We start from the raw sequence: 15389 nt of genomic DNA on the forward strand, positions 1-15389 counted from the left end.
AGAGATTGGAAAAGGAGAAGAAGTTCCTAGAGACTGGAAAAAATTAAAACTCCAACTTGGCATACCTGTAAGACTCAAGAACAAGTTGTGGGTTATAAAAGGCTTTAAAGAGAAGGAGATGATAGAGATAGAGTCTCCATATTCTAGAGAGTCCAAAACAGTCCAAAGGAAGCAGTTGAAAGGTTGGTGGAAGGACTACATCAATTATAAAGAAGATGGAACATGAGCTTTAACAGGGTCAAGCTAGTGACGTTAAAGAAGCGCTTGCTGGGAGGCAACCCAGTAGATTTACAAACTTTTGATTTGGTTTTATAATTTGTAATTTGTGAACATTATTCTGGACATTATTTTGTTGGATTTAGCATCTACTGAAGGATGCTAGGTGGTTAAGTATCTACTGAAGGATACTAAGTTTGTAACACCTACTGATGGGTGTTGGTGAGAAGATTTTGCACCTACTGATGGGTGCTGGTAAGTTTGAAACACCTACTGATGGGTGTTGGTGGATTTTGGGTCAGGCTCGTGACGTTAAACAAGCGCTACCTGGGAGGCAACCCAGTTGATTGATTGTTTTCTGTTTGTTTATTTTTAGGATTTGCATAGGCATTTTTAACATTGAATTGCAGGGAACCTATGAGGGGTATGCTAGGAAGGTACGTAGGTCAAGAAAAGAAGGAGAAGGGCACATCACGAAAGTGCCGCTGAGCGGCAATTACCGCTGAGCGGTACTATCGCAGATGGGCTTAAGTTCCCCTTAGCGGAACCCGAGCCCATTGGGGTAATTTTAACCCCTAAGCTGCGCGTTTTTACATTCTTTCAAGCTCTTCTCTGCACTAAGACTCCCACATATCTCCTCTTAGGTTTCCCACATCTTTTTACTCTTCCCTCTTTAGAAAATTTCTCTTCCACTCACTTTTACACTAGTGTGCTATCAAAGTTTGGGGTTGGAAGAGAGCATTCTAGTTTGGAAGCATTCTCATATCATCTAGCATCTCCACCCAAGTAAGTAAAATGCATTTTGTTCATTCTAGGGTTCTTGAAATTGACTGTGATTGTCAAAGCATGAATATTTAGGGGTTTTGATTTCTATGCATGATTTGATGATATCTTTGATGTTTGAACCGATTAAACTGCTTGATTATGAACTGGAAAACTGAAAATTGCATTTGGGTGGAGTTAGGACAGTTTAAAAACGAGATTTGCAAAAATCTGCAGATCACCGCTGAGCGGCATTTACCGCTGAGCGGCATTCTGCCAGATTTGCTTTTTCTGGTTTGTTGCGTGTTTGAATGTGGTACTGGTGGCGCTGAGGGGAAATTCTGGCCCTCAGCGGTGGTTTAGCTTCAAAAGGAGTTTTGTTTTGTGTTTACTAATGATTAACATCATGTTCTGTGGTTTTGGATTTATGTTTGAATGCAGGAATGGCATCCTCTTCAGGAAAGAGATTGAAAACCATGGCAACCAAGAGAAAGAAAAAGGAACCAGAGCAGCCCCATAATGGCAGGTTCCTCTCTAGGAAACATGAGAAGCACTTTAGGGTGGTTCAGGACAGGAGACTTCTAATGGAGAGAAAGGTTGGAATGATACCTAACTTTGCTCCTCAATTTGGAGAGCAAGTGTTAGGGAATGATTGGGGGAAGCTAGCCACTTATCCATCACCTGCCAACATAGCTGTGGTGAAAGAATTCTACACCAATGCAAAGAAGATTGGTGATTATCCAACTGAGAATTATTTGGGCTATGTTAGAGGCCATGCTATCAGGTATGATCCTGACTCCATCAATAACTTTCTGGATACTGTGTGGGCTGGTGAGCAATGCCAGTTTGCTCTTAGCATGGAGGAAGGTGCTGACTTTGAGGATGTTGAGAGAGTATTGTGCATACCTGGAGGACACTTCCAAAGGAATAGATCTGGCTCAGTGGTTAATATTAGGAGGACAGATTTGACTCCTCTTGCAAAGTATTGGATGGCATTTTCTCATGCCAACATTCAGCCATGTTCACATGTGTCAGATATTACTCTCAGCAGGGCACTCTTCATCTACTGTGCTATCAGAAACTTGAATGTTAATATTGGGCAGGTGATAGCTGATGAGATTAGTGTGTGTGCTAACACTTCAAACAACAAAGCACCACTGGGACATCCTTCTTTGATCACTCACCTTTGCAAGCTAGCTGGGGTAGACACTTCTGTTCCACCATTTGAGAGGCCAAGAAAAGCTATAGATGAGGCCTATTACAGACAGTACTGTGGAGGTGAGGAGGCAGCCCAGCCAGTGCCACCACGCCAGGCTCGTAGAGAGAGAAGGCCAGCACAGAGCAGGACTTCTGCTGATACTCATGAGGCAGAACCATTCCAGATGAGGGACATGTATATGTCTCTTATAGGTGCTCAGTTGCAGTCCATCCACAGAGGGCAGGTGGCCACGGCTGAGATGATAGTGGGGATGTATGATACCCCTCCAGCACACAGGTGGACTATGGATGAATTCCATAATGTGGTAGCTTGGCCAGAAGAACCATGGCATGGAGGAGCTGAAGCAGCTGAAGCTTCAGCCCGAGACATGGATGAAGATGAAGTTGAGGAGGAGGATGCGTTTGATGATGATGATGATGAGGAAGAAGAGGAAGATACAGAGGACAGTTCAGGCTGATGAGGAGCTGAGATAGCATTTACTGATGAATGCTATCATATGATTATGCTTTTGTGGTTAAAGTTTTCTGAACTTATTTGTTTTTGTTTTTAGATTAGGGTTTGATGTACTCTATTGAACACCTGGTTTGTTATGATGGTTTGCTATTAACTGTGATTGTGTGATAAGTAATGATTGAATGATGCTTATTGATTGATTAATGTTGAGATGATGTGCACATTAAAATGCTTATACAGGTGATTCACAAGCTTTGTGAACAAATGCAGGGTATCATGATTGTGATTGTGAAATTAAGCAGGATGTGTATGTCAAATGTGAATGAGCTTATATGTGAGGTTTTGAGCTCCAGAGTTGTTATTGTTGAATGCTATTACTTTGAAAGCATGAATGACTTTGCCCAGATTTTCTATGATTGAATCAATTGCTTGTTTTGCATCATATGATCAAAGGCCGTGTTTTTGAAACCCTTTTTATTGGCCAAATTCATAAAGTTAGCCTTCTAAAAGAGAACACGTTGTGTTCTATCCTTTGAACCCTTAGCCTTAAATATACACTGAACACCCTTGATTGAAAATCTTTACCTTGAGTTAAGTAGAAGATCTTGTGTGGTATTGTTAAATGTTCAAGTTTGGGGTTATTGGGGAAACATGAAAAAAAAGGAAAAAACATTGAGCTAAGAGCTAAAAAGTAAGAATATGCAAAGAAAAGAAAAGAAAAAGAAGCAAAGCTCAATGCAAATGCAAAAGCAAAGGCAAAAGAAAGTTGGGAATGAATAAGAAGATTGTGTTGTTATGATTCTCTTAACTCAAGGATTTTGTGATCCAGAAAAACCAATTTTCTTGTTAGCCCAGCCACATTATAAGCCATTGAAAAGTCCTTGTGATGATGCATGCTTGTGAATGTATTTGATTGTGGTTAAATGAAAGGCAAAGTTGATTCATGTGACATTGTGATAGTGGAGTGAATGAGTGAAACACTTTACCTCTTATACACTTGTATGTTGAGTGAAACACTTTACCTAGTGAGGAAATATTCCATAAGCACATGAACATCCATGCTTAATTGATTGATCATTCATGAAAAATAGCATTTGTTGGAATTTAAATGACTTTGTGAACACTAAAGCATGTGCACATCTTGATTGAACTCTTGGTCTTAAGTTTGAGTGAAGTTATTACTTATCTTGAAAAGAGGATTTTGAATGAGTGAACCATCATATGAATTGGTTGGAGATGGAGTTACATTTTATTTGCTTGAGGACAAGCAAAGTTCTAAGTTTGGGGTTGTGATAACAGTTGAAAAACTGTTATTTTCATGCTTAAAGTTGATACTAAAAGCAACCTTTAGACTTAGAAACTAGCTTGAAATCATGCCTTTTGTTTATATTTTCAGAAATAAGAGAGGTGGACAGGTTTATGCTTGATTTAAGTGTTTTTGTGCAGGTTTTGAGGTGAATTTGGTGAAAGAAGTGAAGAATAAGAGAGAGGACATTAGAAAAGACAAGAAAGAGTTCAAAAAGGAGAAGTCGAAGGCACCGCTCAGCGGCAAACTACCGCTGAGCGGCACTCAAGAGGTGACGTTGGAACCGCTGAGGGGCAAAATGGCCGCTGAGGGGAAGAAAGAAGACGCGCAATCACCGCTGAGCGGTAAATACCGCTGAGCGGCACTTTTTGGGCTTGGACTTTTGTAATCTTTTGTAACTCTAGATTAGTATATAAGGGCTTGCACGTCCTATAGTTAGCATCTTTGGCAGAAACGAGGCAAACACTCTCTCTTTCACCCCTTTGAAGGAGGATCTTGGATGCTCAGGCTACCTCTTCACCTTTATTGGGTTTATTCTTTCATACTTTCATTGCAATTCATCTAGGTTCACCATGAATATGGTGAACTAAACCTTGTATGTTTGTTGGGGAGTCAAAGTAATCTCTTGAAGCTCTCATATATGGATTTGTTGAGTACATCTTTGAATTAAGACATATGCTTTCTTTCATCATTAGTTAGGGTTTTTCCTCTTTGCTCAATGCTTGCATTGTTTAACTCATTCTAATGCATGATTATTGGTTTTGTTGATACGGACACGTACGGGGAAATCTAGATCCGGGGAATTTCTTCCAATATTATACTGACAATATTATATTGGTTGCCTTTAAGCTCCTGCGCTCATGACCTAATCATTAGGAATGCTAGGAATTGTATGAACTATTTGATTAGGGAGAAGCCATCTAGAATGGTACATTAGAGAGTGGCATTAACAATGATGATTTGAATGTTGAATTCCTAAAATATATGAGAGTGGATGAGATGAAATTGACCCCCAACAACATATTCATTCATATATTTCCTTGAAAGTGTTTATCTTTTGTCTTTGTCATTGATCAATTCATGCATACATATTTAATTTTCGTCTTTGCATATTAAACTTCAATTATTGTGTTCTTAAGTCTTAGCTAATCAACAAATCACATAACTAAACTAGGCCGTGAGTCCTTTGGGAGAACGATACTTGGTCTTACCAAGTTTATTACTTGAAACGATTCGATCATACTTGCCGATTGTGAAACAAGTTTGTGACATCATATTTTGGTGCTTACAAATTTGTCCATCAGTTTCTTAATTAACTAAGACTTACAAACGAAATATTTGTGGTTTAGAATGCAAGACAGAAAATAAACATGTATGCATGAATATTGATCAATGGCAAAAATCAAAAGCTAAACACTTTCAATGAATTATAGATATGAATATGTTTGTTGGGGGTCAATTTCATCTTATCCACTCTCATATATTTTAAGGAATTCAACAGTTAAATCACCATTGTTAATGCCACTCTCTAATGTACCTTTCCAGAAGGCTTCTCCCTAATCACGAGTTCATACAATTCCTAGCATTCCTAATGATCAGTTCATAAGTACAGGAGCTTAACGACAACCAATATAAAATTGGGAGAAATTCCCCGGATCTAGACTTCCCCGTACGTTCCCGTATCGACAAAACCAATAATCATGCATCGAATGAGTTAAACAATGCAAGCATTAAGCAAAGAGGAAAAACCCTAACTAATGATGAAAAGAAAGCATAAGTCTTAATTAAAAGATGTAAAAACAAATTCCATATATGAGAGTTTCACAAGATTACATTGATTCCCCAACAAACATAAAGAGTTTAGTTCACCATATTCATGGTGAACCTAGATGAATTACAATGAAAGAATGAAAGAATAAACCCTAAAAAGGTGAAGAGGAAGCCTCAGCATCCAAGATCCTCCTTCAAAGGGGTGGAAGAGAGAGTGTTTGCTTCGTTCCAGCCAGAGATGCCTAACCCTAGGAAACCCTAAAGCTTATATATCATTCGTAAATTACAAAAAGTCAAATCCAAGCCCATTAAAGTGCCGCTCAGCGGTAAAATACCGCTCAGCGGTGAGTGCGTGACTTGTTTTCTCCCCTCAGCGGCCATTTTGCCCCTCAGCGGACCTCCCGCAAGCTCCTGAGTGCTGCTCAACGGTAAACTGCCGCTGAGCGGTGACTTCGGCTTCTCCTTTTTGCACTTTTTGTTGTCTTTTCTGATTTCAATTCTCTCCTTCTTCACTTCTTTCACCAAATTCACCTTAAAACCTACACAAAAACACTGAAATCAAGCATAAACCTGTCCAGCTCTCTTATTTCCAAAAATATAAAGAAAAACATGATTTCAAGCTAGTTTCTAAGTGTAAAGGTTGCTTTTAGTGTCAATTTTAATCATAAAAATAACAGTTTTTCAACTGTTATCACAACCCCAAACTTAGAACTTTGCTTGTCCTCAAGCAAACAAGATGTAACTCTATCTTTAACCAATTCATATGATGGTTCACCTCATTCAAAAAGTCTTCTTTCAAGATAAGTAAAAACTTCAATTAAAGTTATGACCAATATTTCAATCAAGAAGTGCACATGCTTTAGTGTTCACAAAGTCATTTAAATTCCAACAAATGCTATTCTTCATGAATGATCAATCAATTAAGCATGGATGTTCATGTGTTAATGGAATATCTCCTCACTAGGTAAAGTGTTTCACTCACACACAAGTGTATAAGAGGTAATCACTCATTCACTCTACTATTACAATGTCACATGAATTAAATTTGCCTTTCATTTTACCACAATCAAAAACATTCACAAGCATGCATCATCACAAGGACTTTTCAATGGCTTATAATGTGGCTGGGCTAACAAGAAAATTGGTTTTTCTGGATCACAAAATCCTTGAGTTAAGAGAATCATAACAACACAATCATCTTATTCATACCCAACTCTCTTTTTGCCTTTGCATTGAGCTTTACTTCTTTTTCTTTTCTTTTCTTTTTGCATATTCTTACTTTTTAGCTCAATGCTTTTCATATTTTCCCAACAACCCCAAACTTGAACATTTAACAATACCACACAAGATCTTCTTCTTAACTCAAGGTAAAGATTTTCAACTAAGGGTTTTCAGTGTATATTCAAGGCTAAGGGTTCAAAGGATAGAACACGCAGTGTTCTCTTTTAGTGGGCTAATTTTATGAATTTCGCCAATAAAAAGGTTTTCAACAAATGGCCTTGATCACATGATGCAAAACAAGTAATTGATTCAATCATAGAAAACCTGGGCAAAACCATTCATGCTTTCAAAGTAATAGCATTCAACAATAACAACTCTGGAGCTCAAAATCTCACATATAAGCTCATTCACATTTGACATACACATCCTGCTTAATTTCACAATCACAATCATGATATCCTGCATTTGTTCACAAAGCTTGTGAATCACCTGTATAAGCATTTTAATGTGCACATCATCTCAACATCAATCAATCATAAGCATCATTCAGGATTACTTATCACAAAATCACAGTTAATAGCAAACCATCATAACAAACCAGGTTTCAAATAAAGTACATCAAACCCTAATCTAAAAACAGAAACAAATAAGTTCAGAAAACTTAAACCACAAAACATAAGCACATGATAGCATTCATCAGTAAATGCTATCTCAGCTCCTCATCAATCTGAGCTGTCCTCTGTATCTTCCTCTTCCTCCTCATCTTCATCATCTTCAACTGCATCATCCTCATCAGCTTCATCTTCTTCCATATCTCTAGCTGAAGCTTCAGCTGCTTCAGCTCCTCCTCCCTGCACTGGCTCCTCTGGCCAAGCTACCACATTATGGAATTCATCCATAGTCCACCTGTGGGTTGGAGGTGTATCATACATCCCCACAATCATCTCAGCAGTGGCCACCTGCCCTCTGTGAATGGACTGCAACTGAGCCCCTATAAGAGACATATACATGTCCCTCATCTGGAATGGCTCTGCTTCATGTGTCTCAGCAGATGTTTGGCTTTGTGCTGGCCCTCTCTCTCTACGAGCACGGCGTGGTGGAACTGGCTGAGCTGCATCATCACCTCCACAGTACTGTCTATAGTAGGCCTCATCAATAGCTTTTCTTGGCCTCTCAAAAGGTGGAGCAGAAGTGTCCACCCCAGCTATCTTGCAAAGGTGCGTGATCAAAGACGGATGTCCTAGTGGTGCTTTGTTGTTTGAAGTATTGGTGCACACACTAATCTCATCAGCTATCACCTGCCGAATATTAACATTCAAGTTTCTGATAGCACAGTAGATGAAGAATGCCCTGCTGAGAGTAATATCTGACACATGTGAACATGGCTGAATGTTGGCATGAGAAAACACCATCCAATACTTTGCAAGAGGAGTTAAATCCGTCCTCCTAATGTTAACCACTGAGCCAGATCTATTCCTTTGGAAGTGTCCTCCAGGTATACACAATACTCTCTCCACATCCTCATAATCAGCACCTTCCTCCATGCAAAGAGCAAACTGGCACTGCTCACCAGCCTATACAGTGTCCAGAAAGTTATTAATTGAATCAGGATCATACCTGATAGCATGGCCTCTAACATAGCCCAAATAATTCTCAGCTGGATAATCACCAATCTTCTTTGCATTGGTGTAAAATTCCTTAACCACAGCTATGTTGGCAGGTGCAGGATAGGTTGCTAGTTTTCCCCAATCATTCCCTAACACTTGCTCTCCAAATTGAGGAGCAAAGTTAGGTATCATTCCAACCTTTCTCTCCATCAGAAGTCTCCTGTCCTGAACCACTTTAAAGTGCTTCTCATGTTTCCTAGAGAGGAACCTACTAGAATGGGGTTGCTCTGGTTCCTTTTCCTTTCTCTTGTTCGCCATGGTTTTCAATCTTTTTCCGGATGAGGATGCCATTCCTACATTCAAAACACAAACAAAACCACAGAACATGATGTTAATCATTAGTAAAACACAGAACACAACTCCTTTCGAAGCTAGACCACCGCTGAGGGCCAGAATTCCACCTCAGCGCCACCAGTACCACATTCCAGATCACACAAAACCAGAAAAATCAAATCTGGCAGAGTGCCGCTCAGCGGCAGTTTACCCCTCAGCGGTAACTCTGCAGATTTTTGAAAAACCTGTTTTAAAGCTTTCCTAACTCCACCCAAATGCAATTTTCAGTTTTCCAGTTCATAATCATGCAGTTTAATCGATTCAAACATCAAATATATCATCAAATCATGCCAAGAAATCAAAACCCCTAAATCTTCATGCTTTGACCATCATATTCATAATCAAAACCCTAGAATGAACAAAATGCATTTTACTTACTTGGGTGGAGATACTAGATGCAATGAAAATGCTTCCAAGCTAGAATGCTCTCTTCCAACCCCAAACTTTGATGGCACACTAGTGAAAAAGTGAGTGGAAGAGAAATTTTCTTAAGAGGGAAGAGTGAAAGGATGTGGAAAACCTTGGAAAAGGTATGTGGGAGTGTTTGTGCAAAGAAAAGTCTGAAAGTGTGAAAGAATGCGCAGCTTAGGGTTTAAAAATACCCTAATGGGCTCGGGTCCCTCTAAGGGGAACTAAAACCCTATTCTGCGAGAGTACCGCTCAGCGGTAAAGTACCGCTCAGCGGCACTTTCGTGACGTGCTCTTCTCCTTCTTTTCTTAACCTACGTGCCTCCTAGACATGCCCCTCACTGGCTCCCTGCAATTCAATGTTCAAAATGCTTATGCAAACCCTAACTAAAACAAACAAACAGCAATATTCAATCAACTGGGTTGCCTCCCAGGTAGCGCTTGTTTAACGTCACGAGCCTGACCCAAAATCCACCAACGCCCATCAGTAGGTGTTACATCCATTGTATCCTTCAGTAGATACTCTTCCGCCTAACATCCATCAGTAGATGTAAACCCTGTAACAAACATATAACAAAAACAAAAATACCCAAAAGTTCAAAATTACATCACCAAACCAAAAATTAAAAGTTCTTAAATCACTGGGTTGCCTCCCAGCAAGCGCTCTTTTAATGTCATTAGCTTGACCCAATAAAGTTCAAGTTCCATCTTCTTTGTAGTTGATGTTGTCATTCCACCAACTCCTCAGCTGTTTCCTTTGAACTGTTTTGGTTCTTCTAGAATATGGAGACTCTATCTCTATCATCTCCTTCTCTTTAAAGCCCTTCACAACCCACAACTTGTTCTTGATTCTAACAGGTGTGCCAAGTTGGAATCTTCTTTTCTTCCAGTCTCTAGGAATTTCTTCTCCTCTTCCAATCTCTTCTTCCTGGGGTACCTGAAACAATAAACAATGGTTACCTGAAACCTCAAGATTTTCTTCTTTACGGCTAGTCATGGGTGCATCTCGAAATGCAGCTTTATAACTAGCTTCTTCCTCCTTTGCTTGCATCTCATCTTTGAAGACATCTACCACCACTCTCTCCTCTCTATCCTGGAGCACCACTATCCCTTCATTTACATCTATGATAGCCCTGGCCGTTTTCATAAACGGTCTTCCAAGTATGATAGGTATCTTCTCGGTCTCCATCTGCATCACCACAAAGTCTGCCAAGAACTGAAGTTTGCCAACACAAACTATAATGTCCTCTACAATCCCACATGGCTCCTTTGAAGATCCATCGGCCATTACTATTTTAATCTTTGCATGTTTCATTTTAACATTGCCGATTTGCTCCAGTAAAGAATAAGGTATCAAGTTAACACTTGAACCTAAATCAAGGAGAGCTTTCTTTACCTTTTTCTTCCCTATTGTACAAGGGATAGAAAAACTGCCTGGATCTGATGCTTTAGGAGGGAATGACTCTTTTTTAACAGTTATACACTTTTTTGCCTCATCATCTCTACGTCTCTTCTTTGTAGAAATTTCTTCATCAGATTTTGTGTAAACTGCAATTTTCTGTAAAATCTGTTCCCAAGGTGCTTTATTATCCACCATTCTAAATAATTCTGTGAAATCCATTTGTTTCTCTTGATTTATTGGAAAAGGAAAATTGTTTTTGCTCTCTATTTCTCTTCTTTCTTCTGTTTCTCCTTCTTCTAACTCAATTATCTCTTCATTCACACTCTTTACCACTTTGCACTCTTCTCTAGGGTTAACCTCAGTATTAGCCCCAAAATTTCTATTTGGCCTTTCTTCCAATTGCTTGGTAATCTGGCCCATTTGAATCTCCAAATTTTTTATAGCAGCTTCAGTGCTCTTTTGAGAAGATTCGGTTTTCTGTATGAATTGCTGAAGAGTTTCTTCCAACCTTGTTGATTTTTCATTAAGCATAGATAACTGTTGCCAAAAGGTTGGTTGCTGCTGCTGCTTATTATATTGATTTGCTTGCCCAGTTTGTCCTTGACCAATGCTTGGATGTGGTTTCCACCCTTGGTTGTAATTCCCTTGACGGTATGGAAATTGATTAGCCATGAAATTAACATCCTCCAAGGCTTCCACTGGAAAAGCACATTGACCATTGATATGATCACCTCCACATAATTCGCACAACTGGGTTTGTACCTGTGCAGCAGTTTTCAACTCTTTAGGTAATTGTGCAAGAGTTTTAGTCAGAGTCTCCAGCTGTTGAGTTAGAATTTTATTTTGAGCTAGCAAGGCATCATGGGTCTGTAATTGGAGAACCCCTTTTTGTTGCATAGGAACTCCTCTTTCACTGTTGAGCTCATTATCACTAGTAGCCATGTTGTCAATGATTTCTATAGCTTCCTCTGGAGTTTTCCATTTAATATTGCCTCCTGCTGAGGCATCAAGCATCATCTTGGTTTGTGAACCAAGCCCTCCAAGGAAAGTTAAGACTACTTCCTGTTCTTCAAAACCATGCGTGGGTGTTTTTCTGAGCAGACTTTTGTATCTATCCCATGCATGCCCCAGTGATTCTTCCATGCCCTGCTTAAATGAAGATATCTCTTGCTTGCCTTTTGTCACCTTTGATTGTGGAAAGTACTTGTTCAAAAACTTTGTTACCACTGCTTCCCACTCTGTGAAACTTCCTTCTGGAAAAGAGTTCAACCAAAGCTTAGCATTGCCTCCCAATGAGAAAGGAAACAAACTAAGTTTGATTGCTTCGTCTGGCACCCCATTGATTTTCACTGTGTTGCAAATTTCATTAAATGTAGTAAGGTGCTCATATGGGCTTTCATGAGATAACCCATTAAATTGATTACTCTTCACTAGTTGGATCAGTGCTGGTTTGACCTCCATATTGGCTGCATTGACTCTAGGTCTAGCTATGCTGTTGAAATGTTGAGGTCCAGCTACATTAGTGTAATCAGCAAGAGTTCTTCTGATATGATTATTCTCCATATTTTCTGTGCTATTGTCAGAACCTTGTGGTGATGGTTGCAATAGAGTTTCCGGAGGAGGGAAAAGTTCTCTAGATGTTCTGATTCTTCTCCTCCGTCTACTGTCTTCTAATCCTTCAAGCAGAGGTTCTGTTGTTTTCTTGCTCCTAGTTCGAATTGCCTCCTGCATACACAAGAACACAAAACCCTAGAAAAAATTTGGTTGGCACAAAAAGATATAAGAGAAGATATAATATTCAGAAAATAAAAATAAAAAACAGAAAAATAAAATAAAAATTCGAAATTTAAAAATAAAATAAAAAAAAATAAGTCAAAGATAATCAATAATCACACAAATTAACCAGTTAAACCAGAGTCCCCGGCAACGGCGCCAAAAACTTGATGGACAAATTTATGAACACCAAATTATGATGTCACAAACTTGTTTTCAATCGGCAAGTATGACCGAATCGTTCAAGTAATAAAACTTGGTAAGACCAAGTATCGTTCTTCCCAAAGGACTCACGGCCTAGTTTAGTTATGTGGTTTCTTAATTAACTAAGACTTACAAACGAAATATTTGTGGTTTAGAATGCAAGACAGAAAATAAACATGTATGCATGAATATTGATCAATGGCAAAAATCAAAAGCTAAACACTTTCAATGAATTATAGATATGAATATGTTTGTTGGGGGTCAATTTCATCTTATCCACTCTCATATATTTTAAGGAATTCAACAGTCAAATCACCATTGTTAATGCCACTCTCTAATGTACCTTTCCAGAAGGCTTCTCCCTAATCACGAGTTCATACAATTCCTAGCATTCCTAATGATCAGTTCATAAGTACAGGAGCTTAACGACAACCAATATAAAATTGGGAGAAATTCCCCGGATCTAGACTTCCCCGTACGTTCCCGTATCGACAAAACCAATAATCATGCATCGAATGAGTTAAACAATGCAAGCATTAAGCAAAGAGGAAAAACCCTAACTAATGATGAAAAGAAAGCATAAGTCTTAATTAAAAGATGTAAAAACAGATTCCATATATGAGAGTTTCACAAGATTACATTGATTCCCCAACAAACATAAAGAGTTTAGTTCACCATATTCATGGTGAACCTAGATGAATTACAATGAAAGAATGAAAGAATAAACCCTAAAAAGGTGAAGAGGAAGCCTCAGCATCCAAGATCCTCCTTCAAAGGGGTGGAAGAGAGAGTGTTTGCTTCGTTCTAGCCAGAGATGCCTAACCCTAGGAAACCCTAAAGCTTATATATCATTCGTAAATTACAAAAAGTCAAATCCAAGCCCATTAAAGTGCCGCTCAGCGGTAAAATACCGCTCAGCGGTGAGTGCGTGACTTGTTTTCTCCCCTCAGCGGCCATTTTGCCCCTTAGCGGACCTCCCGCAAGCTCCTGAGTGCCGCTCAGCGGTAAACTGCCGCTGAGCGGTGACTTCGGCTTCTCCTTTTTGCACTTTTTGTTGTCTTTTCTGATTTCAATTCTCTCCTTCTTCACTTCTTTCACCAAATTCACCTTAAAACCTGCACAAAAACACTGAAATCAAGCATAAACCTGTCCAGCTCTCTCATTTCCAAAAATATAAAGAAAAACATGATTTCAAGCTAGTTTCTAAGTGTAAAGGTTGCTTTTAGTGTCAATTTTAATCATAAAAATAACTGTTTTTCAACTGTTATCAGATTCTCTAGAAGAAATACGAAGTTTTGCTTTTGGTAGCAACATGCTATGGGGTGGTGGTCCCGCTTATGGGGTCAAATCCATACGTTCTAAGAATCAATATTGGAATCTCATCGATCTCATAAGTATTATACCAAATCCCATCAATCGAATCGCTTTTTCGAGAAATACGAGACATCTAAGTCATCTAAGTAAAGCAATCTATTCCTTGATAAGAAAAATAAAAAACGTGAAGGGTGATTGGATTGATGATCAAATAGAATCCTCGGTCTCAAACACTGATTCGATTGATGATAAAGAAAAAGAATTCTTGGTTCAGTTTTCTAACTTAACAACAGAAAAAAGGATTGATCAAATTCTATTGAGTCTTACTCATAGTGATCTTTTATCAAAGAATAACTCTGGTTATCAAATAAGTGAACAACTGGGAGCAATTTACTTACGATACTTAGTCGACATTCAAAAAAAGTATCTAATGATTTATGAATTCAATACATCCTGTTTAGTAGAAAGACGTATATTCCTTGCTAATTATCAGACAATTACTTATTCACAAACCTTGTGGGGGGCTAATAGTTTTCATTTCCCATCTCATGGAAAACCCTTTTCGCTCCGCTTAGCCCTACCTCCCCCTAGTAGGGGTATTTTAGTGATAGGTTCTATAGGAACTGGACGATCCTATTTGGTCAAATACTTAGCGACAAACTCCTATGTTCCTTTCATTACAGTATTTCTGAACAAGTTCCTGGATAACAAGCCTAAGGGTTTTCTTATTGATGATAGTGACGATATTGATGATAGTGACGATATTGATGATAGTGACGATAGTGACGATATCGACCGTGACCTTGATATGGAGCTGGAGCTTCTAACTATGATGAATATGCTAACTATGGATATGATGCCAGAAATAGACCGATTTTCTATTACCTTTCACTTCGAATTAGCAAAAGCAATGTCTCCTTGCATAATATGGATTCCTAACATTCATGATCTGGATGTGAATGAGTCGAATTACTTATCCCTCGGTCTTTTAGTGAACTATCTCTCCAGGGATTGTGAAAGATGTTCCACTAGAAATATTCTTGTTATTGCTTCGACTCATATTCCCCAAAAAGTATATCCAGCTCTAATAGCTCCGAATAAATTCAATACATGCATTAAGATACGAAGGCTTCTTATTCCACAACAACGAAAACACTTTTTCACTCTTTCATATACTAGGGGATTTCACTTGGAAAAGAAAATGTCCCATACTAATGGATTCGGGTCCACAACGATGGGTTCAAATGTACGAGATCTTGTAGTACTTAACAATGAGGCCCTATCGATTAGTATTATACAAAAAAAATCCATCATAGACACTAATATAATTAGTTCTGTTCT

The sequence above is a fragment of the Vigna umbellata genome, chromosome 7 (assembly GCF_029865625.1).
Source record: "Vigna umbellata cultivar VRB3 chromosome 7, Vumbellata_1.0, whole genome shotgun sequence".
NCBI lineage: Eukaryota > Viridiplantae > Streptophyta > Magnoliopsida > Fabales > Fabaceae > Vigna > Vigna umbellata.